At 45.7% G+C, this 17705-nt stretch overlaps 1 protein-coding gene across 2 annotated transcripts in view; it reads left to right on the plus strand.

Moving 5' to 3' along the window:
- Nucleotides 1–5416: 5416 nt before the first annotated feature.
- The window catches only part of LOC142291156 (granulocyte-macrophage colony-stimulating factor receptor subunit alpha-like), a 151193-nt gene continuing 138904 nt past the window's right edge, over nucleotides 5417–17705 (plus strand). For both annotated transcript variants that reach the window (XM_075335458.1, XM_075335459.1), the window contains exon 1: nucleotides 5417–5503. The gene's annotated coding sequence lies outside the window, so the exon portion shown is untranslated. The remainder of the gene's footprint in view (nucleotides 5504–17705) is intronic.

The following is a 17705-nucleotide window of genomic DNA, read 5'->3' on the forward strand; positions in this document are numbered from 1 at the left end:
GAAGTTGAAGTTATGCAGGGGATGGATATTTCAGCAAGACAATGACCAAAACACCGCTCCAAATCTACTCAGGCATTCATGCAGAGGAACAATTACAATGTTCTGTAATGGCCATCCCAGTCCCCAGACCTGAATATAATTGAAAATCTGTGGGATGATTTGAAGCATGTTGTCCATGCTCGATGATCATCAAACGTAACTGAACTGGAATTGTTTTGTAAATAGAAATGGTCAAATATACCTTCATCCAGGATCCAGGAACTCATTAAAAGCTACAGGAAGCGACTAAAGGCTGTTATTTTTGCAAAAGGAGGCTCTACAAAATATTAATGTCATTTTTATGTTGAGGTGCCCATACTTTTGCAGATGTCACAGTGCACAGTCCCGGTACAGTCACATGGCGCATGCGCGGAACCTCGGGCGCACTGGACGGCATCCTGAGGTATGAAATGGAGCATTGGGGGACAGCATAAATCGGAAGGAAGGACAGTAACGGACACCAGACAGCCCGCCCCCATGGATAATTTAGAAGATTTGCATACGAAAAGGTACAACTTTATAAAGTATTTAATTTGGTCTAAAAGGGGGCACAAAAACTATAGGAACCTTACTAGAATGCAGCCCAGGAGCTGCAGAAGGGGAAACTTTTAGGTTTAGAGCAAAATTTCTGATGACAGGTTCCCTTTAACCATCATTTAGAACCATCAGGGAGGTTGTGACTGCCTTCAAATTTATCCTTTAGCAGAACATCCCAAACATACAGCTAATGTCATTAAGAACTATCTTCAGCATAAAAAAACAAGGAGTTCAGGAAGTAATGATGTGGTCCCAACATGCCTTGATCTTACCATCATCAAGCCTGTCTGGGATTATGTGAAGAGACCGAAGGTTTTGTGCAAAACTATATCCACAGAAGATCTGCTGTTACTTCCGCAAGACTCAGCAAAAATGAACATACGTCCTTTGAAAAGTAAGATTTTAATCAATATATCACTGAATAAAAGAACTATTTCCAAATTTTGAAAATAAAGAGTTTAACAGAACCTTTTTTTTAACTCATGACAAGTAATGTTAATAATATAACTTTCATTGCAAAATCTTTAGTTTTAAGCCAGCTTTACACCTTACAATTAGGTGTGCAATCTCGTATGCGATGTGACACATCCAGGTTGCATATGGGATCTTATGAGATTACACATAGGTCGTTCATTTGCTGTCACACGTGCGTTAGTAGTCTATGTTAAATTGATCAATTTTGTGTGCGATCCTTTAGATCATGTGTTCTGTGACGTATGCATTGGGCACCCTTTTTTTTTTTTATTTATTGACTTGCCAAGCGTGTGTAATGTGTAGGGATGCGTTTTTACTATGTCATCTGCCATTCAGCTCTGCTACATGGCCGCTAACAGCAGACACAGACAGCCATGTAGCAGAGCTGAATGGCAGATGACAGCAGACACAGAAAGAGCGCATGATCAGAATGAACTCGGGTTAACTTCACCCGACTTCATTGCCATGCTGCGGCTCTGTCTGTGTCGCATCCTAATTAGCGGTCACAGGTGAAGGACTCACCGGTGACCGCTAAACTCCTGAGTAACTGAATTGAGCAGCCCTCTCTCATATACTCACCGATCCCCGATCACCGGCGCGGCGCTGCACGGCATTCACACTGCTCTGGCAGCTTTTACTATTTTGAAAAAGCCGGCCGCTCATTAAACAATCTCGTATTCCCTGCTTTCCCCGCCCACCGGCGCCTATGATTGGTTGCAGTGAGACACACCCCACGCTGAGTGACAGGTGTCTGACTGCACCCAATCACAGCAGCCGGTGGGCGTGTCTATACTGTGCAGTGAAATAAATAATTAAATAATTTAAAAAAACGGCGTGCGGTCCCCCCCAATTTTAAAACCAGCCAGATAAAGCCATACGGCTGAAGGCTGGTATTCTCAGGATGGGGAGCTCCACGTTATGGGGAGCCCCCCAGCATAACAATATCAGTCAGCAGCCGCCCAGAATTGCCACATACATTAGATGCGACAGTTCTGGGACTGTACTCGGCTCTTCCCGATTTGCCTTGGTGCGTTGGCAAATCGGGGTAATAAGGAGTTATTGGCAGCCCATAGCTCTGCTGATCGCGCGGCTGTCTTCATTTGCCGTGGTGTCTGCTGCAGCTCCGGTCACCTCCATGCAGCAGAGCTGGAAGCGACGCTGGAGCATCCTGGATTACGCCGGACATGGAGGGCTTTTTCGGGCTTATTAAAGTGGTGAACCAGGGTATATGTTTGTGTTTTTTATTTCTAATAAAGGATTTTTTCGGGTGTGTATGTGTTTATTTACTGTCACTTACAGATTAATCATGGAAGGCATCTCGGGGAGACGCCTGACATGATTAATCTAGGACTTATTGGCAGCTATGGGCTAACGTGGAGCTCCCCATCCTGAGATTACCAGCCTTCAGCCGTATGGGTTTATCTGGCTGGTTTTAAAATTGGGGGGGACCGCACGCTGTTTTTTTTAATTATTTAATTATTTATTTCACTGCACAGTATAGACACGCCCACCGGCTGCTGTGATTAGGTGCAGTCAGACACCTGTCACTTAGCGTGGGGGCGTGTCTCACTGCAACCAATCATAGGCGCCGGTGGGCGGGGAAAGCAGGGAATACGAGATTGTTTAATGAGCGGCCGGCTTTTTCAAAATTGTAAAAGCCGCTGGAGCAGTGAGAAAGCCGTGCAGCGCCGTGCCGGTGATCGGGGATCGGTGAGTATGAGAGAGGGGGTAAGAAGGATAGCCTGACATGGACAGAGAGAGAGGAACAGAGATAGGGACCGACTGACAGAGATTAGTGAATGACAGACATTGTGAGGCGCTTCTGTAGCGGGCGGAGGAGGGGACGCTGCGCTCTCCCACTGCTCGGGTCCGGCTGCTGCGGCTGCTGCTCGGTGGTGGCTCGAGCGGTGGGCCGGATCCCGGGGACTCAAGCAGCGTTCCTCGCCCGTGAGTGAAAGGGGGGATGGTTTTGGGGATTTATTGTCCGTGATGCCACCCACGGTTGTGGTGAGATTGGTGACACCACCGCTGCTCTGGACGGGGATCCCGGGAGCGATGACAGGGAGCAGCTAGGATGTTGTTTTCTCCCCTCCGTGGGTAGGGGGTTGGTTGTCCCGGCGTCCGGTGATGGGGTAGGGATGGATGGCAGGCGGGTTACGGGGCCTGATGAGGTGCAGGGTCATGGGGGCAGCACTGTGCCTCACGGCACGGTGGTACTCACTCAGCCCAATGATGTACACAGAGTCTCTGATGAAACAAACGGCTGGATGGACGGGTCTGCTCTACTAACACTTTCCTTCCTTCCACTTTCAACTCTCAAACTGATCTGCAAACTACTACTTCTTTTCCCGCCTCCAGGACTGTGAACTCCTCGGTGAGCGGGACCAACCGCCTGGCCCACCCCCTGGTGTGAACATCAGCCCCTGGAGGGAGGCAACAAGGGTTTTGTCTGACTTAGGTGTGCCTGACCGGGAGTGTAGGGTGTATTGGTGTAGTACCTGTGACGACCTGGCTTGTCCAGGGCGTCACACTTCAGAACGCAGCTTTTCAGCTGCCCTCTGAAGCGGACCTTTTTTAAGCTGCGGTGCAGAGCGCACACCTGCGCACATAGCCTCAGACATCACAATCGTATGAGGGATGTCACACGTTTCAATTGACTAGGTTCATACAACAAAACGTCCAATGTATGAGGAATAAACGACGTGTATGCAATCACCGTATTTTTGTTCAATCTTGATTGCACGTAGGTGTCACACGCAAATACGTCATGAACGATGCCAGATGTGCGTCACTTACAACTTGACCCCGACGACGGATTGAAAGATTTATTGAAGCGTGTAAAGCGGGCATTACTCAAATTAGTTGATGTAAAAATGAATTTACTCCACATAAAAGCATTACATCTAGTGTTTTGAATGACTGCACTGATTTTTAAGGACAGTTCCAAATCGTCTAGGCATGGAATGAACAAATTGTAGACATATTAAATCTATCTCTTACCATTTTTCAAGAATGACCTCTTTTACAGCCTGGATACTGGATGGAGAGTGATGCTCAACTTGTCTCTTCAAGTGTCCCCATAGATATTTTGAGTTCAGATCAGATTCAGGAGGCATTGTACTTGGTCACTAAATCATTTTCACCTTGTTCTTCAGAAATGCAACTGAATGTGTCTTTTGGATTATTATCATGTTGAAAAGTGCACGTCTACCAAGGGCACAGAGTGATGATAGCATCTTCTCTTTCAATATAGAGCAGTACATCTATGAATTCATGGATACCCTCAATTAAATGTAGCTCCATGAGACCAGCAGCACCCTAGCAACCCCATGTAAGGACACTGCTAGCGAGATCACAAAAAATACTAGATGTGGTAGTTTTTTAAGTGTATTCATTTATTCCTCAACTAATTCAAGGAAAATTGAAGATTTTGTAATGAAAGTTATATTACTAATCTTATTTTCATGTTATAGGTTTAAAAAAAATATTATATATAACTCAGTCTTGTCATAATATTGGAAATTGTTCTTTAAGGCCCCCTTTACACATCCATGTTTTCGGTATGTGTGGTGTGCGTTTTCACATGTTCCAGAGACACGGACACACATAGACCCATTAAAATCAATAAGTATGCTCAAACGTCCGTGTTTTGACACGGACCGTGTGTCCATGTTTAGCACATTCACGTCCGTGTGCTCCACACGGTGATACTTCCATTTTTGGTCCCAGCACGTATGTCACACAGACCGCACACTGATGTGATTCCTGTGATATCAGTGTGACACATACCGGAGTACACCCATTCATTGAAATTAAATGGATATTTATGCATACCTGTCTCCAGGTTCTGCTGTTGTTTCCAAGTCTTGCTCATTATGCCTCATGAATATTTACTGCTCTAACTGTGGACCCGGATTCAACAGCAGCATTGGAGACAGGTAAGTATACAAGTTCAGGCTATAGGTGTGCTATCTGGTTGTCACACGGATAGCACATGAAGAACAAACACAGGGATACACAGATGGCCATACGGACTGTCACACACATGTGTTTAATGAACGGGCGTGTGAATAGAGCCTTGATCAGTGAGATATTGATTAAAACCTTAATTTTCAAAAGGAGTGTAATTTAAAATATAATGCACGTAAGGTCAATAAAAAGCTAAATAAAATGATAGTAATAAACAGGATCAAATATAGAAACATAATAAGTTGTAAAAATAGATATAAACAGTTGTAAAAACTGGAAAAAAAAAACCCAGCACATTGGAAACACTTGTTATGAGATCTCTATTAAGCCTGCCAGGTCTCCTCCCCTTCTGGAGATATGTATCGCTGTACTTATTGGACCTGTCTTTGCCAGATAAAGCACAATGAGAACTCTTACAAGTCTCATATTGTAGGCGATGCTGTCTGTCTTTTCTACAGAGACATCTGGCAACAATTTTACTGAGGTAAGTGAATACTGAACAAGCCCGACTTAGCAATGGAGAGAAAGTAAAGGGTTAACTAAGGTTACAGCTAAAAATGAGTAAGCAGAAATAAGTAAAAAAAAGAGCGTAATAAATTGAAGAAGCAGGAAGTGAGGCGCAAACTCTACACTTTTTCCTCTGTAGTTATCTTACACATCCAGAAGAACCGACGTTAAAAAGTCTTTGAGCATTTAACTTATTAATATTCAATTTTAATAAAGATATAAAATATTATATATGCTTGGGTATACATTTAACTTGGAGAAAATCTAAAAAATACTTGAGAAAATTTATAGAAATATTCTATATTCCTGAAATCGCCAGTATTGATTTGAAAAAGTTTACAAAAAGTGTACACCACTGATAAATGTATTCTTATATAACGGGAACCATAGAGGGGGAGGAAGTCTGTGAACTTTACGGAAATTGGGAGCTGGTCCATAACCTACATGAAAATGACTGTCGTCCCTGAAGCATGGTAATACAGACCTAAAACTGTCAGAAACTAACTTCTCACCCAATTGTCAGGGTTTGTTATTGGGATAATTGTGGTACAGATACAGTATATTGTAGCTTATAAACATACCCCTGTTTATCACCGGTAAGTTACTATCAGCTCCTATTAATTATGCAGACAGTGAATAATAGAGACTAAGGTGTAACATTATATGTAATATTAATATCTATCACACACTGATCACTAAATATCACTCCACTGTATGTATGTACTTCCCTCCTATAAATCGTAGTATTGCAGTATATGGTATTTAATTTTGTAATGTGGCATTTATTGGAATAATAACATTTTTTTGCCGTGTAGAAGCCGACCACTTTGCATCGTTGTGTATCCATGTATTTAAATTCTGCCAGCGTGGCTTTAAGTAATCAGCGTGCTGCATGAAGGCTGAGGGTGCTGAGTACAGCACTAAAGGGGCAGTGACATACTGTATTGGCAGCATCACAAAAAGTATGTGTATATATAGTATTGCATGACTGTCTCTGTATTGATCGCAAGACATTGTCCCAACACACATTTTGCCAATATATCAGCTTCTTGTAAGCAGCCATACGAGATATCTTAGAAGAAACTTTTATGCCAGACAAATGACCATCAGGAGAGTGTCCTAGCGATCAATTTAGAAACAATTCTGTTAAAAGGTTACACAAACACACTCCTTGCTATGTTACCCATGTGCCACAGGGTAGAGCTACCCACATGCTGCACTGATCTTAGTAATGGGGCTGGGAGTGCTTGTTACACCCACCAGTGCTGCACTCACCTCCCTCAGCCTCCAAGCGGAACTTTAGCTGATCAGTTTAAGGCTATGTTTACACGCGGCATCTTTTTTGTCAGTGCATCTTGAATGCATCTTAAAATGTACCAAAAACGCAACAAGGCAAAAATGCATCAAAAACGCGATGCGTTTTTACTGCGTTTTTGATACGTTTTTACCGCGTTTTACCCAAGGCGTTTTTAAAGTCAAATCTGTTGACTGGAGGGCTCAAAAACACGGTAAGGCTATATGTGCACGTACATGCTGCAATTTCTGCAGCGATTTGGCATGACATGCATGCTGCAAATCGCTGCAGAAACACTGCCTAATGGATGCAGTGTGAGCATAGATGACGATTTCATGTGCTCGGGATGCTGCCTCTCCCATAGACAGAGCGGGAGCTGCATCCAAATAACGCGAAAAAAGTGACATGTTGCTTTTTTAAATGCAGTGATTTTGTCAAATTTTTGACAGTCAAATCTCTGCATTCAACAAAGCATTGTGCGCATGGATTATGCACAATCTTCATAGACTGTGCAAGGGACGCAGGACGTACGCATTTACGCTACAGTGCAATATGCAGCGTAAAGGCATGAAAAACGCACACGTTCACACATAGCCTAAAGGGTGCTTTACACGCTGCGACATCGCTAGCGATTGCTAGGATGTCACGAGCAATAGCACCCGCCCCGGTTGTTGGTGCGATATGTGTTGATCGCTGCCGTAGCAAACAATATCGCTACGACAGCGTCACATGCACATACCTATTCTGCGATGTCGCTGTGGAGGCCGAACAATCCCTTCTTCAAGGGGGAGGTGCATTCGGCGTCACAGCGACGTCACAAAACAGCCGCCCAATAGAAGAGGAGGGGTGGAAATGAGCGGCCGGAACATGCCGCCAACCTCCTTCCTTCCTCATTGCCGGTGGACGCAGGTAAGGAGATGTTTGTCGCTCCTGCGGTGTCACACATAGCGGTGTGTGCTACCGCAGGAACGATAAACAACCAGCGGCATGCACAATCACCGATATTTGTAAAAGGAGCGACGTGTCAACGATCAACTATTTTAGACATTTTTGTGATCGTTGATCGTCGTTCCTAGGTGTCACATGCTGCGATGTCGCTAACGGCCCCGTCGATATATCGTTAACAATGTTGCAGCGTGTAAAGCACCCTTTAGGCTATGAATAGTTTATGAATTCCATTTGCAGAGCCCCTAAGTGCCAGAACATTGTAGTGCCTGTACATTGTGCCTAGCTTGTTCTTCTGGAAACCTGCACCTTGTAAATTAAGCGAGCCTCTTCACTACAACAGTGCCACCAAACGTGGATGTCAACTGTGGTTTAAGCAGATTGTGGGGCTCAGAATAAAGGCAGGCGTTTGGATTGAGAAGTGCAGATTTGATTTTGCTGGATTTCTTTTTGAGTGTGTGACCATAATGTTTTTCCAGAGCCTTTGCGCTACCGGGAACATGGAAGCCCCCTATATGTCCATTAATAGATATTGCACCTATGGGGGAATTTGTGTTTTTGTGCATTGAGTGTCATGCTATTTTGTGGCAATTTGGGGTACAGAATATTTTTAATTAGTTAATATTTATCCTGTGCTCTATGCTGAGCACTTACATTATGTTTCCATCAACATTTGCAAAATACGTGATTCAGGTGAAATCCCCGACTGATACATTCACTAAAATAGGCATTTAAAACACAGAGCACAAGAGTCTTTAGATTCACCAAAATATAGAAATACCCCATAGACACCGTAATGCAAATGTATAAAATATTTTATTAATTAATAGCGCACAGGGTATTACAAAATGTACAAAACAGAGTTCAAGAAAAACCGGAATGGGTAAGTGAAGGAAGAGGGGAGAACCCCACGTGACCCAGGATAGATGTCAAGTATCATATAGGACCTGCTGATACAGATATATATATATAGTATTATGGTAGCCTCATGCCCATAGGGAAGGCCCACATAGGGGCCAAGGGTCCATTGTGCCGCTAATTAATAGCCCAATATATTAACATATGGCCTTCTATCAGGTTATACACTAAATATAACTGCAGGCCTGTATATAAGACTGACACAGTGGCCAGAGTTCGCTCTACAGCTAGGCTATAACCTCATATATAGATAAGAGGTGCCCAGGCAGTATAGCTCAGTCTACCGTCAATAAGGCACGAGGGCTTACCAAGAACAGGCAGAACGTCCGGGAGTCCTGGAGTACACGTGGGGACCGACGTCCCAACACGTGTTTCGTCAAGTGCTTCGTCGGGGGACGATAGTTAAAAAGTGCAGGAAGGGGAGTTTAAAAAGGGAGCCTGATTGTCAATGACACGCCTCCATTCCCCATGTGCACTGGAGTGGATGACCGCTACGGAGCGCGCCGCGGCTCAGTATCGGCGGCCGGAAACCGGCGGAGGTAAGAACTTCCGGTGACGTCACCATATGGTACATCCGGTTCCCCGCCGCAACGAGCGTTGCCACGGACGCGATACCAATCAACAAGCGGATGCCACTGCAGTGCTGCGTAGGATGAACCTCCCCTAAATGAAAAAGCTAGTCCAACCTCCTCAATCCCATCAACGACAATATGGTGTATAATGCACAAACATATACTAGGCACTTTTGTATATGAAATATCCCCTAATGGTACCTATCAGGGGGATATACCTTACAAGGCACATACATATTATGCATTATTAAATATATACAATCACCGCAAGTGGTGCTTATTTAGGAGAAATAGAGGGGGAAGAGGAAAAGGATAGATAGGCAGACGTCTGCAAAGGAGTGTAAATATAAGGACATAGACATAGATATATACATGGTAATTTCAACATAAATACAATTACAGATAATCCATGTCCGTGTCCGCCATAGTTCCGTAGCCTCCCAAATTTTGTTCTGTAAACGCATATAGGTCTCCATTTCTTCCAGGTCGAATTAAGTCGGAGAATTGGTAACAGAACCCGAATAGAAGGGGGCGGTGGGGGGGGGGGGAGGGGGAGGGGGGGGGGAGGGAAGGGGAAGGGGAAAGGAGAGGAAAGGGGGAAGGAGGGCCAGAATAGTGGAAGTTCATGACAAAAACAGGTCCCTTAAAATTAAACAAAAGATAAAAAGACACACTGTTAAAAGAGTCATAGGGCAACCAAATATATACAGCATGAAAAGATAACGCTAAAAATACGCTAGGGGCCACGCAACTATTCACACCTCTGTTGCGTGTTCATGGTGGATTCAACCACCACGAAGACCAACAATCGAGTTAATTGAATCCGACTGGGAGGAGCTCACCCCCCCTCTCTTCTCTCCAGTCGGACTCATTTAGGATACCATTATTATGGGGATAAGAACAGTTTAAAAGAAGAAAAATGAGTAGTTATAGAAATGGGGCGAAGGAAAGCCGTTCATTCAGCCCATCTGGTGCCTGAGTACCCAAAACAAAGATCCAACGGCACTCCACTTGTGCCAGCCGTTTTTTGAGGTCACCTCCCCGAATTCCCAGATGTACCTTGTCGATACCACGGACCTGAAGGGATGTAGGGTCACAATTGTGGACCTCCCTAAAATGTCTGGGTATCGTTTTTAGGGATTCGGGGTTGGTGGCCTCTTTGGCCGCCAGAACATCACGCACATGCTCCCTCGTGCGAATTCGGAGCTCACGTGAGGTCAGACCGACATATATCTTGTTACAGCCACACGTGGCGTAATATATTACGCCAGATGTGCTGCAAGAGATATATGCCCGAATGGAAAACTCCCTCTTTCCGTCCGCTGAGCAGAAGGTTGTGGCCCGGATGATGTTCTGGCAGCCACGGCAGCTACCACAGGGGTAGCAACCGACACGTTGGGGACCACATCCAAAGAGGGGGGTTCTCTTGGCAACATAGTGACTATGCACCAATGTATCCCTGAGACTCCTACCCCTCCTTGCCGTCATCAAGGGGCGTTCCGGTAAATAGCCTCGAAGGGAGGGCTCAGTATGGAGAATGGCCCAATGTTTGTTTAGTACGCCTCTGATTTGGTCCCACTGTCGGCAATAGGTGGAAATAAATCTCGCCACTGGACTAGACGTGGGTTTTGTGATTACATTCCCAGATAGGAGCTGGTCCCGCTGGGAGTGTTTAGCACGCTGGTAACCCTTTTTGATGGATCTCCTACTGTACCCCCTCGTTATGAACCTCTCCCTCATATCCCCTGATTCAGATTCAAATCCATCATCTGACGAGCACAGCCTGGGTAACCGCAGAAACTGGCCCGTCGGGATGGCGTTCACCGTTGACCTGGGGTGACCCGGGGTAGCATGGAGGAGGGAATTAACCGAAGTAGTTTTCCGAAAGATGGTAGTGGATACAGCCCCGTTGGATTCCACCGAGATTCGAATGTCCAAAAATTCGATGGTCCTTGGTCCGACTTGATGAGTTAAGTAGATGTTATAGCTATTGGAGTTAAGATGACGCACAAAATCTTCCAGCTCAGAGCCGGTTCCCCCCCAGACGACCAGAATGTCGTCAATATAGCGCAGCCAACACTGCGCATGGGAGCTCGCCGGCACGCCGTCCCCGAAAACCTCCCTCTCCCAATAACCGAGAAAGAGGTTTGCGTAAGACGGCGCGCAGGCCGCCCCCATCGCAGTGCCGCGCCGCTGGAGGAAGAACCGGTCTCGAAACACAAAGAAATTGTGCGTCAATATAAACTCCAACAGCTCCATAATAAGAGCGGACAAGGACCCATCGAGACTACTCGAATCCAAGTAGAATCGTGCGGCGGCCAACCCATCCCGATGGCCAATGCTGGAATATAGGGCCTCCACATCCATTGTTACCAAAATCGCCTCCTCCTCCAAGATAAGACCCTCCAGTCTCCTTAGGACGTCAGCAGTGTCTCTGACATGAGAGGGCAACGTCTCCACTAAGGGATGCAAGTAGTGTTCAATGAATTTACATGTGACGTCGCACAGCCCTCCCATGCCAGAGACAATGGGACGCCCAGGAGGTGTCTTGGGGTTTTTGTGAATCTTGGGGAGGAGGTAGAAAGTTGGAACAACAGGTGTTTTTACTAGGAGGCCCTCATAGATTTTTTTGGGGATAATCCCCTCCTCAAATGCCCTCAGTAATATCAACTCCAGGTCACTGGTGAAGCCGCGTATTGGGTTATGATGGAGAGGTTCATATGCCTCCCGGTCCCTTAATTGCCGCCATGCCTCCTTCTCATATAGCTCCACTGGCCAAATTACCACATTCCCGCCCTTGTCGGCAGGTTTAATCACCACCCCGTCCAACGATTCAATCTCCCGTAGTGCCATTTGTTGTTGTCTAGTAAGGTTGTTTTTACCCCCTCTCTGTGGGAGTTGCTGGATATCTTTTGACACTAATTCACAGAAAATCTGAATCGGGGGGCATAAAGACAAGGGCGGAAATGTGGCAGACCTTGGCATTGTGTGGCGTGGGAAGTTACCTGATTGGTAGTGGGCCGACTCCTCCTCTAGCTCCTCAAGCGCAGCAATAGCCTCCTGTTCACGGATGGAAGTACTAGATTCCCCTGTGGCTCTCTTGGAATGTAGTTTATGTAGTACCAACTTCCGCAAGAACAAATGGAGGTCTTTGATCACTGAAAAGAGATTGAAGTTACTTTGGGGCACAAATGACAACCCCAACTTCAACACCTCCGTCTGCGTGGGGGTGAGGACATGCTTGGATAAATTGATTACCTCCATCTGTCCATCACCTCCTTTTTTCTGAGCCAGAGGAGGAGGGGCTGACCGTCCACCACCCAGCGCCAAGGTCTGTTTATTCCGAGCCTGGACCGATCTAGTGTTCGGTCTTACATTCCTGATATTTTCAGATGCAGTGTCTTCCTCCAGTGAGGACATGGATGAGGCAGACATTGACATGGACGAGGCCTGATGCTTCTTCTTTTTGGGGAAGGACATACCTCGCCAGCGAAAAACCTGACCATTTTTATAGTCTGTGACGTCGCGTTGGTATTTCTTCGTCTTGGTACTCAGGATCTCCTTTTCCCACTTAGTAAACTCCTTGTCAAGTGAATCATTGTATTTAGACAACTCCTCAGGGGTAAGTTCGGAGTCAAGGTTGGCCTGAACGTCTGCAATTTCACTCTCCAGATCGTTAATGGATTTTTCATTCAGCTCGATAAGGAGCTGCATGAAAATCCTGGAGCAGTTGGACGCGGCCTCCCACTTTGTTTTAACTGTCTCATCTGAGACCACAAAAGAGGGGAAGACCCTGACTCGTAATCCCCTGGGGACTAGTCCCCTGTCAATGTATCTTTTCATAAAAGCCACGTTCCACCACAGTCGTGTCTTCCTATTCAGCATGGTTTTGAGACTATTCATGCGGTCTATGGTGGACCTAGAACTCGTAGTAGGTAACTCCTCCTCTCCAGCTTCAAAAACTCTGTCCAGTTGGGTTTCCCACGTTTTTTCGCGGGCTTTATAATCCATGGAAACCTGGAAAAGGCCTGTGATAAACCACAGAATGACTATCATGTATAACATAAGGATCCAGAAATTATAGGCAACAACTCGAAAATGATGCATTTAAAACACAGAGCACAAGAGTCTTTAGATTCACCAAAATATAGAAATACCCCATAGACACCGTAATGCAAATGTATAAAACATTTTATTAATTAATAGCGCACAGGGTATTACAAAATGTACAAAACAGAGTTCAAGAAAAACCGGAATGGGTAAGTGAAGGAAGAGGGGAGAACCCCACGTGACCCAGGATAGATGTCAAGTATCATATAGGACCTGCTGATACAGATATATATATATAGTATTATGGTAGCCTCATGCCCATAGGGAAGGCCCACATAGGGGCCAAGGGTCCATTGTGCCGCTAATTAATAGCCCAATATATTAACATATGGCCTTCTATCAGGTTATACACTAAATATAACTGCAGGCCTGTATATAAGACTGACACAGTGGCCAGAGTTCGCTCTACAGCTAGGCTATAACTTCATATATAGATAAGAGGTGCCCAGGCAGTATAGCTCAGTCTACCGTCAATAAGGCACGAGGGCTTACCAAGAACAGGCAGAACGTCCGGGAGTCCTGGAGTACACGTGGGGACCGACGTCCCAACACGTGTTTCGTCAAGTGCTTCATCGGGGGACGATAGTTAAAAAGTCCAGGAAGTGGAGTTTAAAAAGGGAGCCTGATTGTCAATGACACGCCTCCATTCCCCATGTGCACTGGAGTGGATGACCGCTACGGAGCGCGCCGCGGATCAGTATCGGCGGCCGGAAACCGGCGGAGGTAAGAACTTCCGGTGACGTCACCATATGGTACATCCGGTTCCCCGCCGCAACGAGCGTTGCCACGGACGCGATACCAATCAACAAGCGGATGCCACTGCAGTGCTGCGTAGGATGAACCTCCCCTAAATGAAAACGCTAGTCCAACCTCCTCAATCCCATCAACGACAATATGGTGTATAATGCACAAACATATACTAGGCACTTTTGTATATGAAATATCCCCTAATGGTACCTATCAGGGGGATATACGTTACAAGGCACATACATATTATGCATTATTAAATATATACAATCACCGCAAGTGGTGCTTATTTAGGAGAAATAGAGGGGGAAGAGGAAAAGGATAGATAGGCAGACGTCTGCAAAGGAGTGTAAATATAAGGACATAGACATAGATATATACATGGTAATTTCAACATAAATACAATTACAGATAATCCATGTCCGTGTCCGCCATAGTTCCGTAGCCTCCCAAATTTTGTTCTGTAAACGCATATAGGCCTCCATTTCTTCCAGGTCGAATTAAGTCGGAGAATTGGTAACAGAACCCGAATAGAGGGGGCGGTGGGGGGGGGGGGGAGGGGGAGGGAAGGGGAAGGGGAAACGCTTTAGCGTTATCTTTTCATGCTGTATATATTTGGTTGCCCTATGACTCTTTTAACAGTGTGTCTTTTTATCTTTTGTTTAATTTTAAGGGACCTGTTTTTGTCATGAACTTCCACTATTCTGGCCCTCCTTCCCCCTTTCCTCTCCTTTCCCCTTCCCCTTCCCTCCCCCCCTCCCCCTCTCCCCCCCCCTCCCCCCCCTCCCCCCCCCCCCCCCCCCACCGCCCCCTTCTATTCGGGTTCTGTTACCAATTCTCCGACTTAATTCGACCTGGAAGAAATGGAGGCCTATATGCGTTTACAGAACAAAATTTGGGAGGCTACGGAACTATGGCGGACACGGACATGGATTATCTGTAATTGTATTTATGTTGAAATTACCATGTATATATCTATGTCTATGTCCTTATATTTACACTCCTTTGCAGACGTCTGCCTATCTATCCTTTTCCTCTTCCCCCTCTATTTCTCCTAAATAAGCACCACTTGCGGTGATTGTATATATTTAATAATGCATAATATGTATGTGCCTTGTAACGTATATCCCCCTGATAGGTACCATTAGGGGATATTTCATATACAAAAGTGCCTAGTATATGTTTGTGCATTATACACCATATTGTCGTTGATGGGATTGAGGAGGTTGGACTAGCGTTTTCATTTAGGGGAGGTTCATCCTATGCAGCACTGCAGTGGCATCCGCTTGTTGATTGGTATCGCGTCCGTGGCAACGCTCGTTGCGGCGGGGAACCGGATGTACCATATGGTGACGTCACCGGAAGTTCTTACCTCCGCCGGTTTCCGGCCGCCGATACTGAGCCGCGGCGCGCTCCGTAGCGGTCATCCACTCCAGTGCACATGGGGAATGGAGGCGTGTCATTGACAATCAGGCTCCCTTTTTAAACTCCACTTCCTGCACTTTTTAACTATCGTCCCCCGATGAAGCACTTGACGAAACACGTGTTGGGACGTCGGTCCCCACGTGTACTCCAGGACTCCCGGACGTTCTGCCTGTTCTTGGTAAGCCCTCGTGCCTTATTGACGGTAGACTGAGCTATACTGCCTGGGCACCTCTTATCTATATATGAGGTTATAGCCTAGCTGTAGAGCGAACTCTGGCCACTGTGTCAGTCTTATATACAGGCCTGCAGTTATATTTAGTGTATAACCTGATAGAAGGCCATATGTTAATATATTGGGCTATTAATTAGCGGCACAATGGACCCTTGGCCCCTATGTGGGCCTTCCCTATGGGCATGAGGCTACCATAATACTATATATATATATCTGTATCAGCAGGTCCTATATGATACTTGACATCTATCCTGGGTCACGTGGGGTTCTCCCCTCTTCCTTCACTTACCCATTCCGGTTTTTCTTGAACTCTGTTTTGTACATTTTGTAATACCCTGTGCGCTATTAATTAATAAAATGTTTTATACATTTGCATTACGGTGTCTATGGGGTATTTCTATATTTTGGTGAATCTAAAGACTCTTGTGCTCTGTGTTTTAAATGCATCATTTTCGAGTTGTTGCCTATAATTTCTGGATCCTTATGTTATACATTCACTAAAATAAGGCAGCAGAGTTAAGGCTGCTTTACACGCAACGACATCGCTAACGAGATGTCGTTGGGGTCACGGAATTTGTGACGCACATCCGGCCTCGTTAGCGACGTCGTTGCGTGTGAAACGCAAGAACGACCGTTAACAATCAAAATTACTTACCTAATCATTGATTGTTGACATGTCATTCCTTTCCAGATTATCGTTGCTGTTGCAGGACTCAGGTTGTTCGTCGTTCTTGTGGCAGCACACATCGCAGCAACGAGGAACATCACCGTACCTGCGGCCGCCCGCAATGAGGAAGGAAGAAGGTGGGCGGGATGTTCAGGCCGTTCATCTCTGCCCCTCCGCTTCTATTGGGTGGCCGCTTAGTGATGCCGCTGTGACGCCGTACGAACCACCCCCTTAGAAAGGAGGCGGTTTGCCGGCAACAGCAACATCACTAGGCAGGTAAGTATGTGTGACGGGGACTAACGATATTGTGCACCTCGGGCAGTGATTTGCCCGTGACGCACAAACGACAGGGGCGGGTGTGATCGGCAGCGACATCGCTAGCGATGTCGCTGTGTATAAAGTGGTCTTTACTCCAGACTCTTTTTGGCCTCTGTTCCGTGGTGTCTATCTTTTCAATGGTAAACAAAAATGTTGATGACTGGACTTTTGTGCACGCCTTAAAAATAAGCGTAAAAAGATGACACACTATGCCTCCCTTACAGTGCGTTTTTCATTTGGAATTTTGCATGAATCATGTTTTTCAGAGATTTACATGTAAGCACTCAGCGTAGAGTGCAGGATAAATGTGAGGGGGCACTGTTTGGAGAGGAATAGGGAGCGCAATCTCTCTCCCAATCCTCTAAATGCTGTGATCGATATCAATTGCAGCATTTTGGGGGTTAAACAACCAGGGAGAGCGTGGGCACCATCCTATGTGATGGCTTATTTTTTTGCACCCTATGCTAAGGTTTTACTTATGTCATTTTTGGGTAGATATAATGTTTTCATCGCCTCTTATTGTATTTGATTGCAAAAAAACATAATTCTGGCATTTTGATTTTCTTGTTACGCTGCTTGCCTATCAGATTAATTTATTTTATATTTTGATAGATTTCTGATCACAGTGATACTGTGACGCCCTGGCCTATCAGGTCATCACAGGACATTGTGCAATCTGCCCTTCTGCATGGTGTCCATCTCCTCCTTGGTTACGGGTCCCTGGCCTTTTGTGTTGCTAAGAACGATCCAGTGAAAAATCCTAGACACACTCTGCACATCATTCACCAGACACACCAATGGATAGCCTGAAGGGAATAGAACCCACAATTTGGGGGGTTGGTTAGGGAGGATCAGGAGTATCAGGATTAGTCAGTCGAGTGGTGACTCTCGTGAGGTCACAAGTAGTTGGAGGAGGTTAGGAGCTGGGCTCCTCAGTTACTAGGTGGCAGA

The sequence above is a fragment of the Anomaloglossus baeobatrachus genome, chromosome 2, assembly GCF_048569485.1.
Source record: "Anomaloglossus baeobatrachus isolate aAnoBae1 chromosome 2, aAnoBae1.hap1, whole genome shotgun sequence".
NCBI lineage: Eukaryota > Metazoa > Chordata > Amphibia > Anura > Aromobatidae > Anomaloglossus > Anomaloglossus baeobatrachus.